This window comes from Triticum urartu, chromosome 3, assembly GCF_003073215.2.
Source record: "Triticum urartu cultivar G1812 chromosome 3, Tu2.1, whole genome shotgun sequence".
In the NCBI taxonomy this organism is placed as follows: Eukaryota; Viridiplantae; Streptophyta; class Magnoliopsida; order Poales; family Poaceae; genus Triticum; species Triticum urartu.
Window position 1 is genome coordinate 389,175,422 of NC_053024.1, and position 19,051 is coordinate 389,194,472.

The window sequence follows — 19,051 nt, forward strand, 5'->3', positions numbered from 1 at the left end:
CATGGGGCTTTGTAAAAACAACATAAAACATATTGTCCATAGAAACCTTAGCATTATTAAGTTGCCCATTGTCATAACCCCATTGGTTTCAGGCAACAATCCAAGAATAATGTTGGTTAACATTATTAAAAACTTGTTGAATTACATATAGGATTGGGACTTTCTTTTTAAGATTCTCATCAAAGATCTTATTATCCCCAAGAAAATGTCTTAACACTTAATCACTATTGTAAAGAATTTCATCTATTACAGGCTTTTCATGATTCATACTATAAAAATCAAAGATTTCTCTAGCTTCCCTTATGATATAGTCAAACTCATCGATAAGAACGAGAGTGACCAACTTTTTAGCTTTAGGATTCTTTATAACGGGGAGCTCAAAAAACAATCTTTGCAAAGTAGGATGAGTATGGATAAATTTACTTTGAAGTTTGAGAACTAGTGCTTAAATAGCATCCACATAAGATCTAGTGGTTCAAAGTATAGGAGCATCATCGAGACTTATATTTCCCACACAATGGAAAAATTCTTCGATACGTTCCTTTCCCATAACATTCCCTTGCCCCAAGATAGAAGTTTTAGCATCCAGACTGCCCGTACGTCCAATCTTAGGAGTTAGGCCATCATCTGTTGGTGCCATAACAAAATAACTCATGGTTGTAAGCAAAGGATAGATCCGACAGGAAAACGCTGAACGAAAAAGAGGGGTGAATAAGACGGCAAATTTTTGTGAAGTGTGGGAGAGGAAAACGAGAGGCAAAGGGAAAATAATGTAAATTGTGAGGATATGAGATTTGTGATTAGGAACCCGGTATATGTTGAAGATCCTTCCCGGAAATGGCGCCAGAAATTCCTTTAGATGTCGCTTGAAGCTACGTCGGTATTTCCCCAAAGAGGAAGGAATGATGCAGCACATCGGCGGTAGGTATTTCCCTCAGATGTGAAACCAAGGTTATCGAACCAGTAGGAGAACCAAGCAACACAATGTAAATAGCACCTTCACACAAATAACAATTACTCGCAAGCCGATGTGTAAAAGGGGTTGTCAATCCCTTTCGGGTAGCGTCGCCAGAAATTGGCAAACGGACATGAGAGAGTTGTGAATATCGATAGATCGAACACCAAATAAAATAAATTGCAGAAAGGTATTTTTGTATTTTTGGTTTAGTATATTTGAAAATAAAAGGCAAATAAAATAGATCGCAAAGGCAAATAATATGAGAAAGAGACCCGGGGACCGTAAGTTTCACTAGTGGCTTCTCTCGAGAAAAATAGCAAACAATGGGCAATCAAATTACTGTTGGGCAATTGATAGAACTTCAAATACTCATGACGATATCTAGGCAATGATCATTATATAGGCATCACGTCAAAGATTAGTAGACCGACTCCTGCCTGCATCTACTACTATTACTCCACACATCGACCGCTATTCAGCGTGCATCTAGTGTATTAAGTTCATGGGAAAATGGAGTAATGCAATAAGAATGATGATATGATGTAGACAAGATCTATGTATGTAGAGATAGACCCCATCGTTTTATCCTTAGTACCAACGATACATACGAGTCGGTTCCCCTTCTGTCACTGGGATCAAGCACCGTAAGATCGAACCCACTACAAAGCACCTCTTCCCATTGCAAGATAAATAGATCAAGTTGGCCAAACAAAACCCAAATATCGGAGAAGAAATATGAGGCTATAAGCAATCATGCATATAAGAGATCAAAGAAACTCAAATAACTTTCATGGATATAAAAAGATATATCTGATCATAAACTCAAAGTTCATCTGATCCCAACAAACACAAGGCAAAAAGAGTTACATCATATGGATCTCCAAGAGACCATTGTATTGAGAATCAAACGAGAGAGAGGAAGACATCTAGCTACTAACTACAGACCCGAAGGTCTACAAAGAACTACTCACACATCATCAAAGAGGCACCAATGGAAGTGGTGAACCCCTCTGTGATGGTGTCTAGATTGGATCTGGTGGTTCTGGACTCTGCAGCGTCTAGAATTGATTTTCGTCGACTCCCCTAGGGTTTCTGGAATTTTGGGGTATTTATAGAGCAAAGAGGCGGTCCGGGGGGCACCCAAGGTGGGCACAACCCACGAGGGTGCGCCTGGGCCTCTTGGCGCGCCTGGTGGGTTGTTCTCTCCTCGGAGCACCCCCCGGGTGCAGCCTTGGCCCATTAGGTGTCTTTTGGTCCATAAAAAATCTCCGTAAATTATCATTGCATTTGGACTCCGTTTGGTATTGATTTTCTGTGATGTAAAAACATGCAAAAAAACCAGCAACTTGCACTTGGCACTATGTCAATAGGTTAGTACCAAAAAATGATATAAAATGACTATAAAATGATTATAAAACATCCATGATTGATAATATAACAACATGAAACAATCAAAAATTATAGATACATTGGAGAGGTATCACGACTCATGAGGAATGGGTGTTGCTTCCATTGGTCTGATGCCAAATCTCCCTGTGGCATTCGACACTGTCAGAGAGGTACTCTCAGATTTCCTCAATGAGAAGCATCTAGGTTTTTCTGAGATTGAGCCCTATCCATTTGGTCAAGCGTATGTCAAGATGAATAGTGTCTTTGACAGAGATGAGTTGGTCACCACCAGTCCACATTTGTTTACTAATGTCCGTGTTATCTTTCAAAAGCACAATAAGGGTATGAATTGTAGAAGATTGGTCCTTAATAGAGAGGCATGGATTTTATTATGTGGCTATCCACTAGATAGGAGAAAAATTCAGGAGGTTAATAATGTTGTTAGCAAGTTTGTGAAATTTTTGCAGTTGGACAGAGTCAGAAGCTTTCGGGCAAGTCTAATGGTCAAGGTGAGGGTTGAGGAGCTTAGAGACCTTCCAACTAGTATTGTTTTCGGTGAAGGATATGAATTTCAAACAGATTCTCTTACTGATCCTGTTGTGATCCTACAACAGCAGATCATGGGAGAGGAAGCACCTGATGAGGACCCCATTGATCCACAAGGAAACCCACATCCTGCTCCACATCAACAGAATTACCATCCAAACTAGCACAATTTATTCATAGGTCCTCTACATCAACATGAACAAGATGATCATCAGGCTCCAAACCAGCAGCAAGCTCCACACCTAAACCTACAACTTGCACTCAATATGGTGGCACAAGATGAGCAACATAATGCCAACTTAGAAGAAGAAGATGAGCAGGAGGAGATGCCAGGTTGTGGGCACTGGGCTATGCCACAAGATGCAGATCATGAGCTTCATGTTGGAGAATTTATGGCACTGCAAGATATCCTAGAACCAATGGAAGTAGAGGTTAACATCGCACTTGCTGCCAACAGTAGCATTACTGTATCTGAGATGCCACCAGATAATAGTGCTAGTTTAGATGCATCAGCTAATGGACCTTTGGCGCCACAACCACAGCGCCTACCAGATTTGAACTTGGTGCCCCAGCCCAATGGGCCTCAAGATCCACCTCAGGCCCAAGAGTTTAATCAAGCAGTGCAGATACCACCACCATAGCCCACCATTCCGCAACAGGACAGGATTCTCAACGAGCAGTTCCAGTTGGGACCAGATCCACTTCTAGAGGCCACCACTCAGTAGTCTGATAGTTATCAAAGGGATATTTTGGCTGATCCTATGATAAATGAGTTCCTATCTCTTCTTAAGAATAGTACCCAAGAAATTCAGAGGATCACCACAGTCTCTAACACAGATACAATCAGACATGCCCAAGGAACTGATGCCAGGGAGAATAGAGAGACGGATACAGATGGAGATTTGATAGCCACTCAAAATAAGCATGCTCTTCATGCTATCCAAATTTTAGGTGAGGACCAACAGTGTGACACATCAGCCCCACCAGGATTTCCTATTCCTGCATATCTTTACCAGGCTCATACTGTCTGCCCAGGTCCACTTCATCTTGAGCATGAAGATGTAGTTAACCTGGAGAACACTAATCTCTGCAATGTGGGCAACGAAGAAGCCTTTCTTGGGAAATAAGGTGCTATGGTTTGGAAAGAGCACTTTGCACCTACCAAAGACAGTACCAATATCATCCAAGTACCATCTGAATGGGTCAATTTTTTGTCTGTCACTCTACTCACCCCAGATAAATTTGATTTGGCTAAGAAATTCATCACTTCCATGGTTTGGGGAATCATCTCATCCAACTCTAAAACCAACTCAACCGTGCCATTTGTTATCCCAGATAAGTGTCCTGCTGATAGCTCACTAGCATGCATGCTATACTCTCATTCCCAGGGCACTCAGGAACAAGCAAACTCCTCCCCTGCTGAGAAATCCACATCTGAAGCTATGTCAGCATCCTCCACCTCTGCTCTGCACAAAAGCAAGAAGAGGAAGGACAAGATCCCTTTGGTGGAAACTAAGGTAAGAAGAAGCTGCATGCTATAGAAATTGTCAAAAGGTTTTAGGAAAGCTGTATGCAGAAATAGAGATTGTCTTGCTTGTTGCTCTGCTCCGCCAGTTTTACCAGCAAAGATCATTAAAAGCTTAAACACCACTTTTTGCAAGTTCTGACAAGGACACCACAGAAGAAATCTTAAGCAAGAAGGCCAGGAAGAACAAGGGAGACAAAACTACAACAGAAGGATCCAAAGTTGCAAAGGAGAAGAGCAAGAAGTGGATTTGACCTTTGGTTGTTTTTGTCAGGATAGATCTTTTGTGTTTAAGTGCTTAGTTTGTAAGAAAGTTATGTGAGATGGTCTATATGACTTTTGATGCTCTTTTACCTCTTTATCATGATGACAATTGCCTAGTTTTTTCACGTGTTACTGAAACCTACATGTTGCTTCCTAGGTTATGTCAGAGTACTGTATCTCTCTTAAGTTGGTCAGTTAAGCACCTGCCATCAGATGAATAGAGACTGGAACATTCTTAACTGGAATATCAGAGGTCTGAATGACCCAAAAATGGCCAACTATTGCTAACAAGATTGAAGAAACCAAATGCTCCATTATATGCTTACGAGTAACCAAAAAATAAGACATTGACTCTGTATTCATAAAAAAATTCTGTCCTAGAAGAATCTCAAAATTCCATTTCCTTCCTTTGATTGGGGCATCTGGAGGCTTGCTTGTAGCATGGAATGAACAACTTTTTTCAGGACAACTCTTCCATATAAATAACTTCTCCATCTCCATACAATTCACTTCAAAACACAATGGTGAGACCTGGATACTGACCAATGTTTATGGCCCTTGCCAGCAAAGTGAGAGACACAATTTTCTGCAGTGGTTTGAAAACTTCACAATGCAAGATGATACAGACTGCTTAATAGTGGGAGACTTTAACTTTATCAGATACCTCAATAATAGAAGCAGAGATGGTGGAAATATTAGTGATATGTTAGCTTTCAATGAAGCTATCAGTAAAGAGGCCCTTATTGAAGTTCCCCTTAAAGGCAGAAAATTTACTTGGAGTAATATGCAAGACAGCCCATTGCTAGAAAAACTGGATTGGTGCTTCACTTCAGAAGCCTAGACTCTCAAATATCCTGCTACATATGCCTACCCATTAGCTAAGACCACCTCAGACCATGTCCCAATCAAGATCTCCATTGGATCATCTATCCCCAAATCCAGGGTTTTCAGATTTGAATTTTTTTTGGCAAGAACACCACCAATTTAAGGAAGCTGTGCAGAACATCTGGACTCAAGAGGTTAATGAAGAAGATAGTGCCAAAACAATAGCAGTGAAGTTTAAAAGGTTGAGGAAGGGACTGAAAGTTTGGTCCAGGGAGATTTTAGACCTGAAGAAAATTATTCATTGTGCAAACTTCCTAATTCTGTGTTATGACAATTTTGAGGAATATAGAGATCTTTCACAGGAAGAATCCAATGGCAGAATCATCATCAAAACCCACTTAGAAACTGTCTTGGAGCACCAAAGAAAATATTGGAAGCGGAGGGCTACAATCAGACAAATTAAGGTGGGGGAAGCCAATACCAAGTACTTCTAAGCTAGAGCTACTATCAAACTCAGAAATAACTGCATTGTCATGTTGAAAGATGAAACAGGTTTTAAACATCTTGATCATAATGCTACGCCTGCTATCCTATACAAAGCCTTCAAAGAAAGACTGGGTACCAAGATAAAGACTCAAAACCCTCTGCTCATCCAACACTTGTTGCATCCCATTGATAATCTTTGTGAGTTGGAAGTGCCTTCTGAAGTAAATATGCCCTAGAGGCAATAATAAAGTTGTTATTTATATTTCCTTATATCATGATAAATGTTTATTATTCATGCTAGAATTGTATTAACCGGAAACTTAGTACATGTGTGAATACATAGACAAATAGAGTGTCCCTAGTATGCCTCTACTTGACTAGCTCGTTAATCAAAGATGGTTAAGTTTCCTAGCCATGGACATGTGTTGTCATTTCATGAACGGGGTCACATCATTAGAGAATGATGTGATGGACAAGACCCATCCGTTAGCTTAGCATAATGATCGTTCAGTTTTATTGCTACTGCTTTGTTCATGACTTATACATGTTCCTCTGAGTATGAGATTATGCAAATCCCGAATACCGGAGGAACACCTTGTGTGATATCAAATGTCACAACGTAACTGGGTGATTATAAAGATGCTCTACAGGTGTCTCCGATGGTGTTTGTTGAGTTGGCATAGATCGAGATTAGGATTTGTCACTCCGTCTATCGGAGAGGTATCTCTGGGCCCTCTCGGTAATGTACATCACTAAGAGCCTTGCAAGCAATGTGACTAATGAGTTAGTTGTAGGATGATGCATTATGGAACAAGTAAAGAGACTTGCCGGTAACGAGATTGAACTAGGTATGATGATACCGACGATCGAATCTCGGGCAAGTAACATACCGATGACAAAGGAAAAACGTATATTGTTATGCGGTTTGACTGATAAAGATCTTCCTAGAATATGTAGGAACCAATATGAGCATCCAGGTTCCGCTATTGGTTATTGACCAGAGATGAGTCTTGGTCATGTCTACATAGTGCTAGAACCCGTAGGGTCCGCACGCTTAACGTTTTGTGACGATTTGTATTATGAGTTATATGATTTGAAGACCGAAGTTTGTTCGGAGTCCCAGATGAGATTGGGGACATGACGAGGAATCTCGAAATGGTCGAGACGTAAAGATCGATATATTTGAAGGCTATATTCAGACATCGGAAAGGTTCCTAGCGATTCGGGTATTTTCGGAGTACCGGAGAGTTATGGGAATTCATATTGGGTCTTAATGGGCCATACGGGAAAGGAGAGAAAGGCCTAAAGGGTGGCCATGCCCCTTCCCCATGGACTGGTCCGAATTGGACTAGGGAAAGGGGGCGCCCCTTCCTTCCTTCTCCTTCTCCCTTCCCTTTTTCCTATTCCATGTGGGAGGTGGAAACCTACTAGGACTAGGGAGTCCTAGTAGGACTCCACACTTTGGGCGCGCCCTATGAGGGCCGGCCTCCTCCTCCCTCCATCCTTTATATGCGTGGCTAGGGGGCACCCCATAGACACACAAGTTGATCATTGATCTCTTAGCCGTGTGCGGTGCCCCCTCCACCATAATCCACCTCGGTCATATCGTCGTAGTGCTTAGGCGAAGCCCTGCACTGGTAGCTTCGTCATCACCGTCATCACGCCGTCGTGCTGACGAAGCTTTCCCTCGACACTCAGATGGATCGAGAGTTCGTGGGACGTCACCGAGACGAACGTGTGCAGATCGCGGAGGTGCCATACTTTCCGTACTAGGATCGGTCGGATCGTGAAGACGTACGACTACATCAACCACGTTGTCACAACGCTTTTGCTTACGGTCTACGAGGGTACGTGGATAATACTCTTCCCCTCTTGTTGCTATGCTTCACCATGATAGATCTTGCGTGTGCGTAGGAATTTTTTTTAAAATTACTACGTTCCCCAACAGTGGCATCTGAGCCAGGTCTATGCGTAGATGTTATATGCACGAGTATAACACAAAGGAGCTGTGGGCGTGAGTATATACATATTGCTTGCCATCAGTAGTTGATTCTTGATTCAGAAGTATTGTTGGATGAAGTGGCTCAGACCGACATTACTCGTACGCTTACGCGAGACTGGTTCTACCGACATACTTCGCGCACAGGTGGCTAGTGGGTGTCTGTTTCTCCAACTTTAGTTGAATCGGATTCAATGAACAGGGTTCTTTCTGAAGATCAAAAAGCAATCACTATACCACGTTGTGGTTTTCGATGCATAGGTAAGAACGGTTCTTGCTCAGCCCGTAGCAGCCACGTAAACTTGCAAGAACAAAGTAGAGGACGACTAACTTGTTTTTGCAGGGCATGTTGTGATGTGATGTGGTCAAAAGATGATGCTAAATTTTATTGTATGAGATGATCATGTTTTGTTAAAGTTACCGGCAACTGGTAGGAGCCTTATTGTTGTCTCTTTATTGCATAAGATGCAAGCACCATATAATTGCTTTACTTTATCGCTATGCGATAGCAATAGTTGCAAAAGCAATAGTTGGCGAGACGACCATGTGACGACACATTGATAAAGATCAAGATGATGGAGATCATGGTGTCATGCTGGTAACGATGGAGATCATGATGGTACTTTGGAGATGGAGATCAAAGGCACAAGATGATGATGGCCATATCATGTCACATATTTTGATTGAATGTGATGTTAATCTTTTATGCATCTTATTTTGCTCAGTAGGACGGTAGCTTTATAAGATGATGCCTTACTAAAATTTCAAGGTATAAGTGTTCTCCCTAACTATGCACCATTTCGACAGTTCTTCGTGCTGAGACACCACGTGATGATCGGGTGTGATAAGTTCTACGTTCACATACAATGGGTGCAAGCTAGTTTTGCACATGCAGAATACTCGGGTTTAACTTGACAAGCCTAGCATATGCAGATATGGCCTCGGAACACTGAGACCGAAAGGTCGAACGTGAATCATATAGTAGATATGATCAACATCAAGATGTTCACCATTGAAAACTACTCCATCTCACGTGATGATCGGACATGGTTTAGTTGAAATGGATCATGTGATCACTTAGATGATTAGAGGGATGTCTATCTAAGTTGGAGTTCTTAAGTAATATGATTAATTGAACTTAATTTATCATGAACTTAGTCCTGATAGTTTTTGCATATCTATGTTGTAGATCAATAGCTTGTGATATAGCTCCCCGTTAATTTTTTGATATGTTCCTAGAGAAAAATAAGTTGAAAGATGATAGTAGCAATGATGTGGACTAGGTCCGTGATCTGAGGATTATCCTCATTGTTGCACAGATCAATTATGTCCTTGATGCAGCGCTAGGTGACAGACCTATTGCAGGAGCAGATGCACGCGTTATGAACGTTTGACAAAGCTCGGTATGATGACTACTTAATAGTTTAGTGCACAATGCTTTACGGCTTATAACCGTGACTTCAAAAATGTTTTGAATGCCACGAAACATACAAGATGTTCTAAGATTTCAAATTGGTATTTCATACTCATCCCGTGTCGAGAGGTATGAGACCTCTAGCAGTACTTTGCCTACAAGGTGGAGGAGAATAGCTCAAGCAGTGAGCATGTGCTCAGATTGTCTGGGTACTACAATTGCTTGAATCAAGTGCGAGTTAATCTTCTACATAAGATAGTAATTGATAAAGTTCTCTAGTCACTATCACCAAGTTACTAGAACTTAGTGATGAACTATAGTATGCAAGGGATGACGAAAGTAATTCCCAAGCTCTTCGCGGTGCTGAAATCGATGAAGGTAGAAATCAAGAAATAGCATCAAGTGTTGACGGTTAACAAGACCACTAGTTTCAAGAAAAGAGCAAATGGAAAGAAAGAGGAACTTCAAAGAAGAAAGGCAAGCAAGTTGCCCCTCCCATGAAGAAGCTCAAAGCTAGACCCAAGCCTGGAACTGAGTGCTTCTACTTCAAAGGAAATGGTCACTAGAAGTGGAACTGCCCTAGATACTTGGCGGATAAGAAGGATGGCAAAGTGAACAAAAGTATATATTTGATATACATGTTATTGATGTGTACTTTACTAGTGTTTATAACAACACGTCAGTATTTGATACTGGTTCAGTTACTAAGAGTAGTAACTCGAAACGGGAGTTGCAAAATAAACAGAGACTAGTTAAGGGCGAGGTGATGATGTGAGTTGGAACTGATTCCAAGGTTGATAAGATCACCATCGCACACGCCCTTTACCTTCGGTATTAGTGTTGAACCTAAAATAAATGTTATTCGGTGTTTGTGTAAAGCATAATATGATTGGATCATGTTTATTGCAATACGGTTATTCATTGAAGTCAAGGATAATTGTTATTCTGTTTACATGAATAAAACCTTCTGAGGTCATACACCCAAGGTGAATGGTTTATTGAATCTCGATCGTAGTAATACACATATTCATAATATTGAGGCCAAAAGATGCAAAGTTAATAATGATAGGGCAACTTATATGTGGCACTGCCGTTTAGGTCATATTGGTGTAAAGCGCATGAAGAAACTTCATCCTGATGGGCTTTTGAAATCACTTGATTATGAATCATTTGATGCTTGCGAACCATGCCTTGTGGGCAAGATGACTAAAACTCCGTTCTTCAGAACAATGGAGCAAGCAACTGACTTATTGGAAATAGTACATACTGATGTATGCAATCCGATGACTGTTGAGGCTCGCGGCGGGTATCGTTATTTTCTGATCTTCACAGATGATTTGAGCAGATATGGGCATATCTACTTGATGAAACATAAGTCTGAAACATTTGAAAAGTTCAAAGAATTTCAGAGTGAAGTGGAAAATCATCGTAATAAGAAAATAAAGTTTCTGCGATCTGATCGTGGAGGAGAATATTGGAGTTACGAGTTTGGTCTTCGTTTGAAACAATGCGGAATATTTTCGCAACTCACGCCACCTCAAACACCACAACGTAATGGTGTGTCCGAACTTCATAACCGTACTTTATTAGATATGGTGCAATCTATGATGTCTCTTACTGAATTACCACTATCGTTTTGGGGTTATGCATTAGAGACAGCTGCATTCACATTAAATAGGGCACCGTCTAAAAATCCATTGAGACGACACCGTATGAACCGTGGTTTAGCAAGAAACCTAAGCTATCGTTTCTTAAACTTTGAGGTTGCGATGCTTATGTGAAAAAGTTTCAACCTGATTAGCTCAAACCCAAATCGGAGAAATGCGTCTTCGTAGATACCCAAAAGAAACTGTTGGGTACACCTTCTATCACAAATCCGAAGGCAAGATCTTTTTACTAAGAGTGGATCCTTTCTAGAGAAGGAGTTTCTCTCAAAGAAATGAGTGGGAGGAAAGTAGAACTTGATGAGGTAATTGTACCTTCTCTCGAATTGTAAAGTAGATCATCACTAAAATTAGTTCCAGTGATGCCTACACCAATTAGTGAGGAAGTTAATGATAATGATCATGAAACTTCAGATCAGCTTACTACCGAACATCGTAGGTCAACCAGAGTACGTTCCGCACCAGAGTGGTACGGTAATCCTACTCTAGAAGTCATGTTACTAGACCATGACGAACCTACAAACTATGAGGAAGCGATGATGAGCCTAGATTCCGCAAAATGGCTTGAGGCCATGGAATCTGAGATGGGATCCATGTATGAGAACAAAGTATGGACTTTGATTGACTTTCCCTATGATCGGTGAGTCATTGAGAATAAATGGATCTTCAAGAGGAAGACGAATGCTGATAGTAGTGTAACTATCTACAGAGCTCGAATTGTTGCAAAAGGTTTTTGACAAGTTCAAGGTGTTGACTACGATGAGATTTTTCTCACTCGTATCGATGCTTAAAAGTATGTGATACGTCTCCAATGTATCTATAATTTTTGATTGTTCCATGCTATTATATTATCTGTTTTGGGTGTTAATGGGCTTTATTTTACACTTTTATATTATTTTTGGGACTAACCTATTAACCCAAGGCCCAGTGCAAATTGTTGTTTTTTGCCTATTTCAGTGTTTCGCAGAAAAGGAATATAAAACGGAGTCCAAACGGAATGAAACCTTCGGGAGCATGATTTTTGGAACAAACGTGATCCAGAGGACTTGGAGTGGACGTCAAACAACCAACAAGGATTCCACGAGGAAGGGGGCGCGCCTACCCCCCTAGGCGCACCCTCCCCCCTCGTGGCTCAACCGACCTACTTCTTCCTCCTATATATGTTCACATACCCCGAAAACATCCAGGAGCACCACGAAACCCTATTTCCACCACCGCAACCTTCTGCACCCAATTTAATTTTATTTCTTGCTTTTTGGTTCTGTTTAGTAATAAATAATTCATCTAGCCTCTGTTTAGATGTGGTTTCATGCTTTTAATTAGTGTCTGTTCCAAGTAGAACCTTTGGGAAGACTTGGGAAAATTCTTTACGATCTTGCTGTAAAAAACAGAAACTTTAGCGCTCACGAGATTTGCTGCCATTTTTTATTGGAGAGTGCTATTTAGTTAATTATTTTTGTAGATGGTTAATAGATAAATTCCTCACGTCCATAAATTTATTTTAGAATTTTTGGGGTTCCAGAAATATTCGAAACATACAGATTACTACAGACTGTTCTGTTTTTGACAGATTCTGTTTTTCGTGTGTTGTTTGCTTATTTTGATGAATCTATGGCTAGTAAAAGAGTTTATGAACCATAGAAAAGTTGGAATACAGTAGGTGTAACACCCATATAAATAAATAATGAGTTCATTACAGTAGCTTGAAGTGGTGGTTTGTTTTGTTTTACTAACGGAGCTCACGAAGATTTTCTTTTAAATGTTGTGTTGTGAAGTTTTCAAGTTTTGGGTAAAGATTTGATGGATTATGGAACAAGGAGTGGCAAGAGCCTAAGCTTGGGGATGCCCAAGGCACCCCAAGGTAAAATTCAAGGACAACCAAAAGCCTAAGCTTGGGGATGCCCCGGAAGGCATCCCCTCTTTCGTCTTCGTCCATCGGTAACTTTATTTGGAGCTATATTTTTATTCGCCACATGATATGTGTTTTGCTTGGAGCGTCTTGTATGATTTGAGTCTTTGATTTTTAGATTACCACAATCATCCTTGCTGTACACACCTTTTGGGAGAGACACACATGAATTGGAATTTATTAGAATACTCTATGTGCTTCACTTATATCTTTTGAGTTGGATAATTTTTGCTCTAGTGCTTCGCTTATATCTTTTAGAGCACGACGGTGGTTTTATTTTATAGAAATAATTGATCTCTCATGCTTCACTTATATCATTTTGAGATTCCTTTATAACATCATGGTAATTCACTTTGGTTATAAATTTTAAATGCTAAGAGAAGTTGGATGCTTGATAGATTGTTTTGAGATATAAAGGTGGTAATATTAGAGGTGTGCTAGTTGAGTAATTGTGAAATTTATGAATATTTGTGTTGAAGTTGGCCAGTCCCGTAGCATGCACGTATGGTAAACTTTATGTGACAAATTTGAAGCATGAGTAGTTCTTTGATTGCTTTCCTTATGAGTGGCGGTCGGGGACGAGCGATGGTCTTTTCCTACCAATCTATCCCCCTAGGAGCATGCGCGTAGTGCTTGGTTTTGATGACTTGTAGATTTTTGCAATAAGTATGTGAGTTCTTTATGACTAATGTTGAGTCCATGGATTATACGCACTCTCATCCTTCCATCATTGCTAGCCTCTTCGGTACCGTGCATTGGCCTTTCTCACCTTGAGAGTTGGTGCAAATTTCGCCTGTGCATCCAAACCCCGTGATATGATACGCTCTATCACACATAAACCTCCTTATATTTTCCTCAAAACAGCCACCATACCTACCTATTATGGCATTTCCATAGCCATTCCGAGAAATATTTCCATGCAACTTTCCACCGTTCCATTTATTATGACATACATCATCATTGTCATATTGCTTTGCATGATCATGTAGTCGACATTGTATTTGTGGCAAAGCCACCTTGCTTAATTTTTCATACATGTCACTCTTGATTCATCGCAATCCCGGTACACCGCCGGAGGCATTCACATAGAGTCATATTTTGTTCTAAGTATCGAGTTGTAATTCTTGAGTTGTAAGAAAATAAAAGTGTGATGATCATCATTAGAGCATTGTCCCATGTGAGGAAAGGATGATGGAGACTATGATGCCCCCACAAGTCGGGTTGAGACTCCGGACGAAAAAAAGAGGCCATAAAAAGAGAGAAAAGAAGGCCCAAATAAAAAAATGAGAGAAAAAGAGAGAAGGGACAATGTTACTATCCTTTTTCCACACTTGTGCTTCAAAGTAGCGCCATGATCTTCATGATAGAGAGTCTCTTATTTGTCACTTTCATATACTAGTTGGAATTTTTCATTATAGAACTTGGCTTGTATATTCTAATGATGGGCTTCCTCAAATGCCCTAGGTCTTCGTGAGCAAGAAAGTTGGATGCACACCCACTTAGTTTCTTTGATGAGCTTTCATATATTTATAGCTCTAGTGCATCTGTTGCATGGCAATCCCTACTCCTTGCAGTGACATCAATCGGTGGGCATCTCCATAGCCCATTGATTAGCCGCGTCAATGTGAGACTTTCTCCCTTTTTGTCTACTCACACAACCTCAATCATCATATTCTATTCCACCCATAGTGCCATGTCCATGGCTCGCGCTCATATATTGCATAAAAGTTGAAAGAGTTTGAAAAGGCTAAGTATGAAACAATTGCTTGGCTTGTCATCGGGGTTGTGCATGATGGGAGCATTTTTTGTGACCAAAATGAAGCATTGGGAAACCATATGACTTTGTAGGGATAAGTTTTCTTTGGCTATGGTATTTTGATAAGACATAATTGCTTTATTTTATACTTTTATATTATTTTTGGGACTAACCTATTAACCCAAGGCCCAGTGCAAATTACTGTTTTTTTGCCTATTTCAGTGTTTCGCATAAAAGGAATATCAAACGGAGTCCAAACAGAATGAAACCTTCGGGAGCGTGATTTTTGGAACAAACGTGATCTAGAGGACATGGAGTGGACGTCAAGTAACCAACAAGGAGTCCACGAGGCAGGGGGCGCGCCCTCCCCCCTCATGGGCCCCTCGTGGCTCAACCGACCTACTTCTTCCTCCTATATATGTTCACATACCCCGAAAACATCCAGGAGCACCACGAAACCCTATTTCCACCGCCGCAAACTTCTATACCCAAGAGATCCCATCTTGGGGCCTTTTCCAGAGCTCCGCCGGAGGGGGCACTGATCACGGAGGGCCTCTACATCAACTCCATGGCCCCACCGATGATGTGTGAGTAGTTTACTTCAGACCTTCGGGTCCATAGCTAGTAGCTAGATGGCTTCTTCTCTCTTTTTGGATCTCAATACAAAGTTCTTCTCGATCTTCTTGGAGATCTATTCGATGTAACTCTTTTTGTGGTGTGTTTGTTGAGATCCGAAGAATTGTGGGTTTATGATCAAGTATATCTATGAACAATATTTGATTCTTCTCTGAAATCTTTTATGCATGATTGGTTATCTTTGCAAGTCTCTTCGATTATTAGTTTGGTTTGTCCTACTAGCTTGATCTTTCTTGCAATGGGAGAAGTGCTTAGCTTTCGGTTCAATCTTGCGGTGCTCGATTCCAGTGACAGAAAGAGAAACGATACGTATTGTATTGTTGCCATCGAGGATAAAAATATGGGGTTTATATCATATTTCTTGCGTTTATCCCTCTACATCATGTCATCTTACCTAAGGCGTTACTCTATTCTTATGAACTTAATACTCTAGATGCATGTTGGATAGCGGTCGATGTGTGGAGTAATAGTAGTAGATGCAGGCAGGAGTCGGTCTATTTGTCACGGACGTGATGCCTATATACATGATCATGCCTAGATATTCTCATAATTATTCGCTTTTCTATCAATTGCTCGACAGTAATTCGTTCACCCACCGTAATACTTATGCTATCTTGACAGAAGCCACTAGTGAAACCTATGGCCCCCGGGTCTATTCTCCATCATATAAGTTTCCAATCTATTTTATTTTGCAATCTTTACTTTTAATCTATATCATAAAAATACCAAAAATATTTATGTTATCATTATTATCTCTATCAGACCTCACTCTCGTAAGTGGCCGTGAAGGGATTGACAACCCCTTTATCGAGTTGGTTGCGAGGTTCTAATTTGTATGTGTAGGTACGAGGGACTTGCGTGTGGCCTCCTACTGGATTGATACCTTGGTTCTCAAAAACTGAGGGAAATACTTACGCTACTTTGCTGCATCACCCTTTCCTCTTCAAGGGAAAACCAATGCAGTGCTCAAGAGGTAGCAGTCTGTCCGAATCATGTTAGTTGTTGCCGTATATTATGAAATCTGGCAAATGGATGTCAAAACTGCATTCCTTAATGGATTTCTTAAAGAAGAGTTGTATATGGTGCAACCAGAAGGTTTTGTTGATCCTAAAGGTTCTAACAAAGTGAGCAAGCTCCAGCGATCCATCTATGGATTGGTGCAAGCATCTCGGAGTTGGAATATATGCTTTGATAAAGTGATCAAAGCATATGGTTTTATATAGACTTGCGGTGAAGCCTGTATTTATAAGAAGGTGAGTGGGAGCACTACAACATTTCTGATAAGTATATGTGAATGACATATTGTTGATCGGAAATAATGTAGAATTTTCTGGAAAGCATAAAGGAGTGTTTGAAAGGAGTTTTTCAAAGAAAGACCTCGGTGAAGCTACTTACATATTGAGCATCAAGATCTATAGAGATAGATCAAGACGCTTGATATATTTTCAATGAGTACATGCCTTGACAAGATTTTGAAATAGTTCTAAATGGAACAGTCAAAGAAGGAGTTCTTGCCTGTGTCGCAAGGTGTGAAGTTGAGTAAAGACTCAAAATCTAGCCATGACAGAAAATAGAAAGAGAATGAAAAGTCATTCCCTATGCCTCAGTCATAGGTTCTATAAAGTATGCTATGTTGTGTACTAGACCTATTATGTACCTCACAATAAGTTTGGCAAGAGGGTACCATAGTGATCCAGGAGTGGATCACTGGACAACGGTCAAAAAATATCCTTAGTGTAATATGGAAATGTTTCTCAGTTATGGAGGTGACAAAGAGTTCGTTGTAAAGAGTTACGTCGATGCAAGCTTTGACACTGATCTGGATGACTCTAAGTCTCGATCTAGATACATATTGAAAGTGGGAGCAATTAGCTAGAGTAGCTCCGTGCAAAGCATTGTAGACATAGAAAATTTGCAAAATACATACGGCTCTGAATGTGGCAGACCCGTTGACTAAATTTCTCTCACAAGCAAAACATGATCACTCTTTGGGTGTTAATCACATAGTGATGTGAACTAGATTATTGACTCTAGTAAACCCTTTGGGTGTTAGTCACATAGAGATGTGAACTAATCACATAGAGATGTGAACTATTGGTGTTAAATCACATGACGATGTGAACTAGATTACTAACTCTAGTGCAACTGGGAGACTGGAGGAAATATGCCCTAGAGGCAATAATAAAGTTGTTATTTATATTTCCGTATACCATGATAAATGTTTATTATTCATGCTAGAATTGTATTAACCGGAAACTTAGTACATGTGTGAATACATAGACAAACAGAGTGTCCCTAGTATGCCTCTACTTGACTAGCTCGTTAATCAAAGATGGCTAAGTTTCCTAGCCATGGACATGTGTTTTCATTTGATGAACGGGGTCACATCATTAGAGAATGATGTGATGGACAAGACCCATCTGTTAGCTTAGCATAATGATCGTTCAGTTTTATTGCTACTGCTTTCTTCATGACTTATACATGTTCATCTGACTATGAGATTATGCAACTCCCGCATACCGGAGGAACACCTTGTGTGCTATCAAACGTCACAACATAACTGGGTGATTATAAAGATGCTCTACAGGTGTCTCCGATGGTGTTTTTTGAGTTGGCATAGATCGAGATTAGGATTTGTCACTCCGTCTATCGGAGAGGTATCTCTGGGCTCTCTCGGTAATGTACATCACTATGAACCTTGCAAGCAATGTGACTAATGAGTTAGTTGCAGTATGATGCATTACAGAACGAGTAAAGAGACTTGCCGGTAACGAGATTGAACTAGGTATGATGATATCGACGATCGAAGCTCGGGCAAGTAACATACCAATGACAAAGGGAACAACGTATGTTGTATGCGGTTTGACCGATAAAGATCTTCGTAGAATATGTAGGAACCAATATGAGCATCCATGTTCCGCTATTGGTTATTGACCAGAGATGAGTCTCGGTCATGTCTACATAGTTCTCGAACCCGTAGGGTCTGCACGCTTAATGTTCTGTGATGATTTGTATTATGAGTTATGTGATTTGATGACCGAAGTTTGTTTGGAGTCCCAGATGAGATCGGGGACATGACGAGGAGTCTCAAAATGGTCGAGACGTAAAGTCGATACATTGGAAGGCTATATTCGGACATCGGAAAGGTTTCGAGTGATTCGGGTATTTTCGGAGTACCGGAGAGTTACGGGAATTCGTATTGGGCCTTAATGGGCCGTACGGGAAAGGAGAGAAAGGCCTCAAGGGTGGGCACGCCCCTTCCCCATGGACTGGTCTGAATTGGACTAGGGAAAGGGGGCACCCCCTTCCTTCCTTCTCCTTCTCCCTTCCCTTTTTCCTATTCCATGTGGGAGGTGGAAACCTACTAGGACTAGGGAGTCCTAGTAGGACTCCACACTTTGGGCGCGCCGTATGAGGGCCGGCCTCCTCCTCCCCCCATCCTTTATATACGTGGCCAGGGGGCACCCCATAGACACAGAAGTTGATCATTGATCACTTAGCTATGTGCGCTGCCCCCCTCCACCATAATCCACCTCGGTCATATCATCGTAGTGCTTAGGCGAAGCCCTGCGCCGGTAGCTTCATCATCACCGTCATCACGCCGTCGTGCTGACGAAGCTCTCCCTTGACACTCAGCTGGATCGGGAGTTCGTGGGACGTCACCGAGCCGAACATGTGCA